Genomic DNA, 12,428 nt, shown 5'->3' on the forward strand with positions numbered 1-12,428 from the left:
ATCTACAAGGTCAAGGCAGATTTGTTCACTTCAAGAAAGATGATTATTGTAACCATTTACATTCAACAAATTAACCATTGTGGAAGAAAGTCAGACTTTGGATCAATAATGGAGCCCAGTAAAATCAAATGGCTTGCTGATCAGTTAATCAAGAACTTTGCATTGGCTTTATAAAGGGGAAAAGGGTATACAGTATTGAAGGTGCTGACTGGTAAGAAACCCATCTTATGGCAAAAGGAGAAGAGGGTATAAGGCCACAGCTAAGTTCAATGTCAGCATTGTTCTGAAACCACAAAAGTTCATTTATACAGATAAAGAGACCAAACATCAGACTGTGGTTAGCTCTGGCAGACCCTAATAATATTTCTGTGATATACATCACAGAATATTCTGTGTTTAGAATATTATAATTATAAGGTACGTTTTTGTTGTGACAATTTTCCTTTATGTTGCATTGATTGTACAGGCCTACAAAACTGAGGGTCAGAAAAGTTTTTCCCAAACTTCATGGTGGTTTGATATGAATTTGGGGTGCTGATTCCAAAAATGGCATCTGTTTTGCCCTATCACATCTAGTTTTGTGATAGGTTCATGAGGAAGCTGCTTGAACCATTCACTAATGAGACTATACTATATCTCCAAAACTAGAAGTGATAGGGCAAAACGGATGCCATTTTTGGAATCGGCACCCCAAATATACCCAGGAATTGGTGTAACAGTTAAGGAAGCAAAATGTGTGTTGGCCTGTGTTATTGAGAAACGATTGGCTGTAATGTATTAACCAATGAAATGCTACACTATATGAGGTATTTAATCTCATGTATCTTCCTGTATTCTTCAGTCTATGCTTACCATCTCTTGGATTTGAGCTTGCATTGGTTTTCTGTGTGACACACACAGAACTAAGAACCAAATCCTATACAACTTTCCAGCACTGGTGCAATGACAATGCAGCCCTGAGATAAGAGAACAAATGTTCCCATACCTTGAGGAGGCCTCTGTGACTGCCTCTCCACCATTGGCCCACTGGCACGGCTGCACCAGCACTGGAAAACTGGATAGGATTGGTCAGTAGATCTCTTGGAACGCTTCTTTGAAACATTTGGTTTTCATTTCATTCTAAATTTTCTGCCACACCACTATCAATAAATGCAAGGGGTTTCAATTTTAATTAAGACAGGAAACAGAAACAGCTCAAATATCTTGGTGTATAAAATGAAAGTCGAATCCGTTTAAAACAGACATCAGAATTTGGTCAATAAATCTAACGTCATTTTTTCCCTTATTACTTACTGGTCTACAGCACAATCTCAGGCTGTCAGCAACAACACGTAGCAATCTGAGATGCATACAATCATGAAGCACTTCAACTCTGAGCTACCCTGATCTCCCTTGCTCAAAATCAACACAAATAACAATAAAAGATAAAATAAAATAGCAATAAAACAGCAGTATTATTCTACTTTACAAGATTCCTCCAAAGTAACCCTAGAATTAAGCAGCAGTTTCCATTTGAACATATGGAATTGGAGGATCCACTGATAAGTCAAGGGCTTTTCCCTTTTTCTTTTTAATGCACACACACACAATAGACCCTCCACATCCACAGGTTTCATACCTGTTGATTTAACCATCTGTGGATACAGAGGGTTCACAAACATGCCTCCTGATGCTCCCTGCAATTTCTTACCTAGAGCCTCCAGAGGTATCTTCTGAGTTGTGCCGGGCCCGCAATCCACTCTATTGGCCCCTGAGGGTCTCAGAACCACCTGCTGAAGCATCCAGAAGCAACTTCCGGTTTTCAGAAGCAAACTGCAAGTTGCCTTCCAAAAAACAGAAGTCTCTTCCCAATTCTTCTGAGTGCTATTCTGAGGCCTGTGGAGGCCAACAGAGCAGATCATGGGCCTGGCATGACCCAAAAGAGGCCTGAGGAAACAGGTAAGATTGTGGGTGCTGTACTTCAGCATCCATGAAATTCCTTAACCAGAACCAAACTGCAATAGATAAGGAGGGCCCACTGTGTCTGCGTGTGTGTAACACACTGAAATAGCATCCACACAGAAGAACAAACACATTCTAAAACAGAAAGTTTGATTAGCAGCAGCACCCACTCCAAATTGACTCCCTTTCCAATACCCAGAGAATTGCATTCTGCCTATTTTATCTTCTTGAATTGTTCTCCTCCACAACGTTTTGAGCATGCAGAAACAATAACCTGCCAAACCCAGTACTTTTGTTTTTCAAGATATTATTCACCTTGTAGGGAAGCAGACAGACAGACAGACAGACGACCTTTATTAGGCATAAAACTTGGCAGTTGCCTGAGCAACTTACACAAAAGATTGTATTCAAGCAGGTCATCAGAACAAAAATAAATGTAGATTCAGATAACATTTCCCTCCATTTTAAGTTTAGTTAAAGTCTCTTATAAAAAGCCTGCCATTGGTTTTACCATTTTCTCATTTGTAAGTAATATCTGTAATTTCAATTCATCAGGACAGCCAAAGTGATTGACAAAAAATGGGTCCAAATACATAGATCTAGACTCCTTGTAAAGCGGGCAGTGGAGCACTATGTGAATCAGAGACTCCCTGGATCCCAACTCACAGGAACATGTCAATCGCTGTTGCGTAGTTTTATTCCTTTCCTGGGAAGGGAACACATTACATCTGGCGAGCATAAAAGCACGATGAGAATTAATAAAAATCTAGAATTAATAAAAATCTAGAACACTGGCCAGAAGAGGGAAAAATCTGAAAACGCAAAGGTGAGTGGGTTTTGTTTGCCTCAGCAAGGAGTCCCTGATATTCAGTATCTAGAGATTATGATCTTTCTGGCCCGCATCAAAGAGTCATTACCCAACAGGTCCTCAGGTATACCTATCAATTGCAACTTACTAAAAGGGCGAATATAGCCAGAGTAACTCCAAGAATCAGAAAGCACATCCTGAATCAGTGAGTTATTCCACCTATTAAAACAAATACTTAACCAAAAACTAATGAATCTACACCAAGCTGTACATTCCAGTCTTTGCTGTCCTGCTTCTAAACAAAGTCTAGGTACAAGGGACACAATGGGGTAAGCCAAAAATCCTATAAAGAAAATTGAAAGTACTCTTTCCATTTCCTTACTGAAAACAGCAATCCAAATTGGTATCCCATAGAGGAATTGGGCCACGATTGTAGGGAAGCAGTTAAGAGGTCTGATTATGTTGAGGAATTGGCCCAGGGAAGAGTTGTGTAACATCCATCTTATGTACAGGTGGACTCACACTGGGCCAGACGCAGCCCTACCTGAACCCTCTGAGAGGGACCAGAGCTGTGCTCCAGTCCTCTCCGGAGGGCTTTCTGAAGCTGACAGAGAAAGCATGCATCCACCCACTGCCCCTGTGGACTTCAGGCGGACTCCTAGAATCAAAAGAATGGAACTTGCAATTTCCCAAGAGAAACGGTAAAGGACATTTTAATGCCTTTTAAGGCATTCTGAAGCTCAGGGAAGGCTTTAAAGGCATTAAAAAGTGACTTTGTGAGATGGACCAAGTGAAGCTTGAAGGTGACCAAGCTCTCCAGCATGAAGATGACCAAGTGAGATGAAGGGTCTTTTCACTCTTATGATGACTTTTGTTGAAGAGTGTTGCACCATGGCTCAATGGTTCTGTAAACAAATATGTAGTATGTTCATTCAGCCAAACACATAAGGCAGTCAACATGATGTTACATGCACACAGGGCAGAACCTCCCAATCCAGTACTACAATTCCCATCAGAATCCACAAAGACACGCATATAAAAAATGTTACAAGAATCAGATTCTGCCTTGTTTTGAGTCAGAACACTGCAACAAAATTTGTCAGTTTTTTCCCAGAGGTTGCTCAGATGGAGAATCATTTCAGGGCAAGACTCAGTTAGATGGACTCAAGACTTGTCCATCTCTACCATGAAGACACTGTTCAAACACCGATGATGTAAATAAAATACATTCACTATTAATCAAAAGGTGTTTGCAGACTTAGAACTTGGACTGAAAGGTTTCCAGCCCCTTTAAGTAGTCAGGTGTCTGGCTCAAGGCTTATAAGTCTGTCTGTTATAGCACAACAGCTGATCCAACAACAGCCACAGGGGTTATGACATCCAAGACTTGAAGCAGGACCTTTGAAGGCACAAAGGGGCAAGAAAGCCAAAGGCCAGTCTGCTGACTCACAGGTTAACTGTGACTTCAGAGCAAAACAGGGCAAAGATACAAGAAAGAAAGGGCATGCAGAAGGCAAAGAGACCCAGGAGATAGAAATGAAGCAGAAAGAATACAGAACTGACAGAGGCAGGTTTGACAATTCTCACACCCCATTGTACTGACAGGCCTTTAACTAAGGACATAGTAAAAATATAAACAGGTTACACAGAAAAGTTTAGTAAACGCCTCAGTGTTGGTAACTCATTCAAAGATCTTCAGTTTGGAAGACACTGGGTGTAGCCAGACAAACATTCATTTTAATAAGTTGGATTTTTTTTCGGGGGGGAGGGGATTTGTCCATTACCATCCCAGTACAACTCTTCAGAGATTTTTCATAGATGTGCATTTCTCCCTTCCAAACTGGACCAAATGTTCATTCCACTTGTACACCACTGAATTTGTGTAATTGCACATATGTTCAGGGCAAAACACAAAAAAAACCTAGATATCATAAACAACTCCGCAGATAAGTAGGTTCAGCTTGTATAATGATAAGTAAAGGCCGCATAATGATAACACTGCTAACAATGATAACACTATTTTATTTTCAGTGGCGCTATTTACAAGGCAATACTATAACTTTAAGTTATGCAAGTTCTCTCAATAATCATAATATGAGGGTAAAATTACATAGCACTATTCCATTAAAGTACTAATACTTAACATTTATAGCACAGAAAGCATTTCACATATATTATCCCCATACTGCAGCTGGGGAGCTGAGGCTGAGAGAGAGTGGTCTGCCAAAATCACCTAGTGCAGTGGTTCTCACACATCTAACACCCGGACCCACTTTTTAGAATGAGAATCTGTCAGGACCCACCAGAAATGATATCATGACCGGAAGTGACATCATCAAGCAGGAACATTTTTTATAATCCTAGGCTGCAATCCTATCCACACTTACCCAGGAGTAAGTCCCACTGACTATCATTGTTAAAAGAATATACATAGTAGCTTGCTAAAAGTACAGCTTTGTAACATTTCCCCAAATGCAGTCACATACCATGGGAGTATCAAATCTATTAAAAATAAAATACTGAAATGCATCGGGACCCACCTGAAATTGGTTCATGACCCACCTAATGGGTCCCATTTGAGAAACACTGACCTAGTGAGAACTGATTTGCGCCTGGAAGGTCTTGATTCACAACCAAGGCTGCAATCCTATACACACTTACCTGGGAGTAGGTCCCATTTAATGCAATGAGATTTACTTCCAAGTAGACATGCACTGAACTGAGCTGCTAGTCTCTTAGCCATTTTGCTATACCAGCTGAGCTTCTGAGATTGATACGTTACATATGCCAAGTAACATTCCTTTGCTGCTCTAAAATATATTTGGCATACAATTATATTTTAGTACAGTATAGGTTTAGGAATATACATCAAGCCATAAAGTATGGAATAGCATTTGTATTATGCATAGGCATCTTTGAAGTATAGGCAAAAGAACCCCACTTTCTTAGGAATTTACAGGGACTGATGATGAACAACCATCTAACAAATTGATGTATATCTAAAAATATTCTGTATATCACTATATACAGTACAACCTTTCACCATTGACTTATCTTTTTTCTTCACAGTATGCTTTGGCAACTCCCCAAAGTGATCAGATGATGCAGAGCTGAACTGCAAGGTCTGGAATAGTTCAGCCAGATAGACACGTTCAAGCCAGACAAGTACAGTACAAAATTTATGCATCTTTTTAAAGCAGAGATGACCCCACCCATTTAGATTACATGCTTGGCTAGACTGAAGTTCATCCTCATCATTCGTTCTCTACTCCAAAACATAAGAACAGCCCCACTGGATCAGGCCATAAGCCCATCTAGTCCAGCTTCCTGTATCTCACAGTGGCCCACCAAATGCCCCAGGGAGCACACCTGATAACAAGAGACCTGCATCCTGGTGCCCTCCCTTGCATCTGGTATTCTGACATAGCCCATTTCTAAAATTAGGAGGTTGCACATACACATCATGGCTTGTAACCCGTAATGGATTTTTCCTCCAGAAACTTGTCCAATCCCCTTTTAAAGGCATCCAGGCCAGATGCTGTCACCACATCCTGCAGCAAGGAGTTCCACAGACCGACCACATGCTGAATAAAGAAATATTTTCTTTTGTCTGTCCTAACCCTCCCAACATTCAATTTTAGTGGATGTTCCCTGGTTCTGATGTTATGCGAGAGTGTAAAGAGCATCTCTCTAAAAGTGTTTCTCAACTTTTGTCCTCCGCTGTACTTCACATCATCCACGTACCTGAAGTACTACTGGAAGTAACTGGTGATGACATCACTGCCAGTTACTTCTGGGGTGGGAGGCCAGATGCAACGCAACAAACGCCAATAAGAGGCTCTGGTGAAGCCTTTGAAGGCTTTCTGAGGGTGGAAAAACATCCTTTGGAGCCTCATGCTGCTGTTTGTTGTGCTGTGTTCCTGGTCTCGCTGCCGGGCAGCAGGCCTCCAGGGCTACCATGAGTACCACCTGGTACCGCCTCAAGTACCACTGGTGGTGCCGGTACCACTGGTTGAGAAACACTGGTCTGAATACATCCAGCCAGAGGAGGAGCTCTGAGCACTGTGGCCTGCATAGAGATCAGCCAGCCGCATCCCTAGAAAACACAGGGATTAAAATGACATTTTAAAGCTGTTCAACACACAGGACTCACCCAGGCCTCCTCCCATGAGGGCAGGCTGAAGGGCGTCACAGCACCCAGACCCTGCCCAAGGCCTTGCCCACTGGCTGCCCGGCTCTGCCAGGGCAGAGAAAGACCTGCTCCAAGCACACACACACACCCCCTGAGGCATTTGCTCAGAGCGCCCCATTGCTGCTGCCCCTGCCCTTGCACCCCCACCCCGTCCCCTGGTGCCTCATACCCTGATGGCCCGCAGTGGGGGGGAGTGAGCTCCGTTGCCACAGCAACCCGCGCCTCTCTCCCCTTCCGCCGTCTTATTCGACCTTCCACCAGGAGACGGCTTGAAGGGGGGAGGGGTGCGAGTGCGAGAGAGCGCTACCTGTGACGTCACGTGAGGCGCGAGCCACGCGCTCAAGAGATGGTCCCTCGAGGAGGAGGGCGGAGGGCAGCAAAGAGGCGGCAGAAGCTGAGGCGGCTCGCTGGTTGGGCGCGCGGCGCTGGGGGGAGGGGCCAAGCGCTGGGAAGTCGCTGTCCGCGCGCGGGGCGGTGCTGGAGGGGAGAGGGACCGTTGCTCGCTCCCTCGGCTGTTAGACGTTACTTTAACCGGGGGGGAGGAGGAGAGGGACCTCACTCAAGCAGGGGCTGGGCCAAGAGCTGGGCCGGGCCAAGCCTCCCGCGGCCCACAGCGGCACACCAGCCGCCTAGGGAGCACCCTGGCGCCTCCCTTGCACCGTCCTACTGAGGTGGCCTCCCGTCCACTCCCCGTTTAAAGGCATCTCAGCCAGGCACCATCACCACGTCCTGTGGCAAGGAGCTCCACAGACCAGCCACGCTCCGAGTCAAGAAAGATTTTCCTTTCCCCGTCCTCGCTCTCCCAACACTCAACTGGAGTGGATGTCCCCGGTTCTGGGTGACCAGCCGGCCTCTTTTTCCAGGACACGTCCTCTTTTTTAGCCTCCTGTTCTGGAAGAGAACTGCAGTGTCCTCCTTTTCCCTGTGAGTGGGCAGTGCAGAGCCTTCTTGGAATTGATACATTACAATCAGAACCACACTTTCCTGGGAGTAAGCCCCATTGAACAAAATAGGACTTACTTCTGAGTAGAACTGGTTAGGATTGTGCCCTTAATGCAGGGCTTTTTAAACTGGGGCATCACGATGCCCCAGCCTGTGGGCCCTGACCACTTTCATCTTAAGGGGCAGGAGCAGCCTGGAGGCAGGGAGGAGGCAGCGGCACGATCCCCAGGATCACACCACTCAGGGGGCTGCAGGGGCTTGGGTCCACTTACCCGAGCCTCCTGCAGCCTCACTGGGGTGTGGGGAGCCCCGCGTGACCTTCTGCAGAGCTCCCCGCAGCTTTGAAAGCGAAAGTGGAGCAATCATGCCACACCTCCGCTAAAGCAGAAGTGGAGCGCAATCGCTCCACTTTCAGTTCTGAAGCTGCAAGGAGCCCTGCAGAAGATTGTACAGGGCTCCCCGCACCCCCAGGAGGCTGCAGGAGGCTCAGGTACATGCAGCCAAGCCCCTGCAGCCCCCCTGAGTGGCGTGATCCTGGGGATTGCGCCACTGTTTTCCCCCCACCCCTGCAAGAACTTAGAGCGGCTCAAACTCTCCCCAAGAGTTTGAAAACTGCTGCCTTAATGTAATATAGGTAATATAGTTTTAATAAGAAGTGTTTAAATTAACCACATGAAAGCAATATATGAGTGTTTTTAGCTTTTATATTTTCATGTCCTACATTTTTTCTTGGACGTCCTATATTTTGGGGTGCCTGGTTCTCTTTTGCCCTTATGGCATCTGATCACCCTGTGTGGGAGAAGGAAAACAGCATTCCCCTACCTATCCACTCTATACGTCCCCTGCATAATTTTGTACATTTCAATCCTGACTCCCCTCAGATGCTTCTTTTCTAGACTGAAGAGTCCCAAACACTTTGGCCTTTCCTCTTAAGGGAGGTGCCCCAGCCCAGTAATCATTTTGGTTCATTACATGGTAAGTACAAAGACCTTTGGACAATACAGGTGGGACCTTGGTATCCACTGGTTTGGTATCCACTAATTTGACTCACCACTGATACAGAGGTCCACCTTTAAGTGCCTTGTAACAAGGAAAAAAGCACCCAAATCCAATTTCCTACCTTAGCATTATTAAATAATTATAATTTAATTCCACTGAATTCCATTATTCACCCCATTTAGTGGCTGAATGCAGTATAGCATCCAAACCAATGCATTCTGGGGAGTCAATGAAGGAGCAAGAAACTAGACAGTGGATCTTTAAAGCTGTTTTTCCACTGATTTGGTGGATTTTTAAATCCTGAATAGAACCCAGTGGATATTGAGGCAAGACCTGTAATTGACTAAAGTCAACATCTTGTTGGCTGCTACACCATGGTCAAAAATACCACAGAGTATTGTGCTGGGGTTTTTAGAATAGGATTAAAAGTTGCATGAAGAAAATGCAGATATCCTAAAGAATATTTTTGTATATTTCACTCTAAGAACACTATGGAAAGCAGAATAAAAACCAAGTATCTTGGACCATGGCAAAGTGATGGTTACCAATGGAAAGATTTGCGTATATATGGGAGCATGTTATCTTAAGGATTCTCTGCTAGAATATACAGCAAAAGGACAATAACCCAGAATCACATGCTGCACTAAATTATTTAAGAACATAAGAACAGCCCCACTGGATCAGGCCATAGGCCCATCTAGTCCAGCTTCCTGTATCTCACAGCGGCCCACCAAATGCCCCAGGGAGCACACCAGATAACAAGAGACCTGCATCCTGGTGCCCTCCCTTGCATCTGGCATTCTGACATAACCCATTTCTTTAGCTTTCCAAAACATCTACTTTCCCTTAGACTTTTTTTCCTCCCAGGCTATGGATTTATCTTTGAACATCTTTGTTACTTTTGACATGCTTCATTGAGCAGCAGAACAACACCCAGCCAAGGTCTATCAAATGTAGAGCTGATTAAGACTGTCATCTCCTGTGGTATAAATATCAACTGGTTTCACAATCCTTGTTGAGGTTGGCATGCAGTGGGAATAATAGCAAAAATTGACTGACCCTAGAAAGGAACATAGAGGATAACAGAGTTATAATTCATTCTATAGAGCAATTATGGTACAAAAAGTGCTCTACTGTTACAGTAACAAAAATGTTTTAAAAGAGGAAGCAGCAGTGGAAATGTTTCTACTAAAATTGAACAGATTAGAATGCTAGTTACTGTAATAGTACAGGTGTGCACCACTTAATGATGAGGATACATTCTCTTATGCATGTTGTTATGTGATTAGGTAATTAAGTGAACTTTCAGTCCAACCTATGCCAGACACTGGAGATAGATTGCCTCTTCTTTGCATTAAGAGCTTCTCTGTTGTGTAAACACACACTCTGCTGCAGGCTATGGGAGACATGATTGCCTCATTAAGAGCATCTTTATTGTGCTTTGACCACCATCATATATGCGGTCCTTTGTTAAGCAAACAGTTGTTAAGCGGTGCATGCCTGTACATAGACCTCCATATGAAAATCACATTAAGAACATTTTTATTTCTGTGGAAGGAAAAGAAACAAAACTTCTGATCAATGAATTTTTGAAGTTTGAATGCCATGTAAATGCAAACTTACTTTGAAAAGATAGATCATTGCCACGTCTGACAACAGCAGATATTCTGGAAGCAGAAAAACTTTGTTCTAATGTTTCAATTACTATTTATTAAGGCATTTTACATCAAATGCCTTAGAGCCCAATCCTGGGCTCGACGCGCTGGCTTACTGATGGCATGCACTGTCGCAAACGTGTAGCAAGGTACGTTTGCAAGGTCTAATGTCAGCCCAGCGCCCATGCTAGCACAACGCTGGCTGGCAGTGGGCTAGCACCAGGCGGGTGCCCAGCCTCTGCCGCTCAGCGGTCGCATGGACTGCCGAGCCACAGAAAGGAAAGTGGGGGCAGGGGGAGGCAAGGAGGAGGTGTTCTGGGGAGGGGGGAGGCGGGCGGAGGGTGGGGGGAGGAGGCATGACGGGGAGGTGGGGGGAGGCGTGCTGGGGGAGGCAGCAGGAGGAGGGAGGCAGGACCAGTGGAGCTCTGCTCCACCAGATCCTGAGTGTTCATGTGGGGCTCGCCACCCAACACAAACGCTCTTCCCTCACTACCAATCTTTTGGTTGGCGGTGAGTCGAGTAGCTCCATTGCGGGGCTACTTCCCTTACCCTGGGGAAGGGGATGAAAGTGTCCCGAGGTGTTGCCCGTGGCTGCCCAAGGTGCGCAGGATGCGGCGGTAGCCATTTTCAGTGCCACTGCAGCCGCGCACCACGGGAGCTCAGGATTGGGTTGCCCATTATTTAGGCATTATTAAGGCACTTTACATCGTAATACAGACATTAGAACATTAGCTTACTTTTTGTGAATTTTAAAGTTTCATAACTCCCTTAGATTAGGCACTCTGAATGTCAGAAGTGCAGTGTGCTTTACAACAGTTGCAAAATACAACCCACCTGGCCACTGCCACAAGCAGCCTCTGGAGAAGCCTTGTGCCAGTAAGTTGACATAGGGGGGAACAGGGAGGGAAGCAGCAGTATCAGCAGCAGTGTCACCACTGATATCCTATCCTGCCTCTCAGCCTTGATCCACCTAACCACCTAACCTAAAATAGATGGCGCAGGTGTGAGTAGACCCAGCAGTGAAGGCTTTCCCTGGGGCAAGGGAACAAATGTTCCCTTGCCTTAAGGAGGACTTCATGGCTCAAAACTCCTTCACGAGGTGCAACATATGCCACGTTGGTGCCGCTGCATCAGCACCAGGGGAGTCAGACCACATTGGCCTGCCAGTGAACCAAACTCACTCTCTTAGTAAGGCTTTAATTTTTACCACTTCACTGTGACCTTAGAGATCTCGTATTTCATAGAGCAGTGGTTCCCAAACTGGTGGGTCATGACCCACCAGCCAGGGAAGCACTTGTCCCTGCCCCTTTAAGGGGTGGGAAGGGGGGAAGCTTTTATTTGTTTCAAAGAACGAGTTTTCGGAATGACATATGAGAGAAGAAAGCTGACATGTGCCTCTGCTTTATTTGTAGTGATATGATTGGCGGCTGTTTCAGAAGTGGGATGCCTGAAGTAATAGTCAGCTGGGTTGTCTTTCCCAGGATGACAGATGACAGCAAAGTTGTATGCTTGTAGGCTGAGCATCCAATGGATGGTGGAAAGATGTATCATTGAACATGAATTCAAAAGTAATTTGGCAGCCATATATGTACAGCATATGTGAAATTGAGAACATTTTTTAGGTTACGGCAACGGCTTCTTTTTCTGAGTGTACTGCTATTCAGCAGATCAATGTACATTGTTAGCATATGCAATGATATGAGTATTGCCATGTTGGTTAACTTTTGTGAGAACTTGTGAGAACTTGCTTCTAGGTCAGCAAGTATCGCATTGGTCAGAAGATCAAACTTGTCAGATTCAGAATAAGAAACTAATGGCTTTTCATACACATTTATCTTCACTGTTGTCTTGCAGTAGTGGCTTATCTGGGATAGCACTATATGCACACTAA

At 44.8% G+C, this 12,428-nt stretch overlaps 1 protein-coding gene across 2 annotated transcripts in view; it reads right to left on the reverse strand.

Moving 5' to 3' along the window:
- The window catches only part of OGDHL (oxoglutarate dehydrogenase L), a 75,409-nt gene extending 68,106 nt beyond the window's left edge, over positions 1-7,303 (reverse strand). The window contains exon 1 of one of the 2 annotated variants that reach the window (XM_066618718.1): positions 7,249-7,303. The gene's annotated coding sequence lies outside the window, so the exon portion shown is untranslated. Of the gene's footprint in view, positions 1-7,110; positions 7,179-7,248 lie in introns of those variants that run through there. The other variant, XM_066618717.1, reaches the window with a different exon arrangement.
- Positions 7,304-12,428: the final 5,125 nt, after the last annotated feature.

Source organism: Tiliqua scincoides, chromosome 3, assembly GCF_035046505.1.
Source record: "Tiliqua scincoides isolate rTilSci1 chromosome 3, rTilSci1.hap2, whole genome shotgun sequence".
Taxonomy (NCBI): Eukaryota; Metazoa; Chordata; class Lepidosauria; order Squamata; family Scincidae; genus Tiliqua; species Tiliqua scincoides.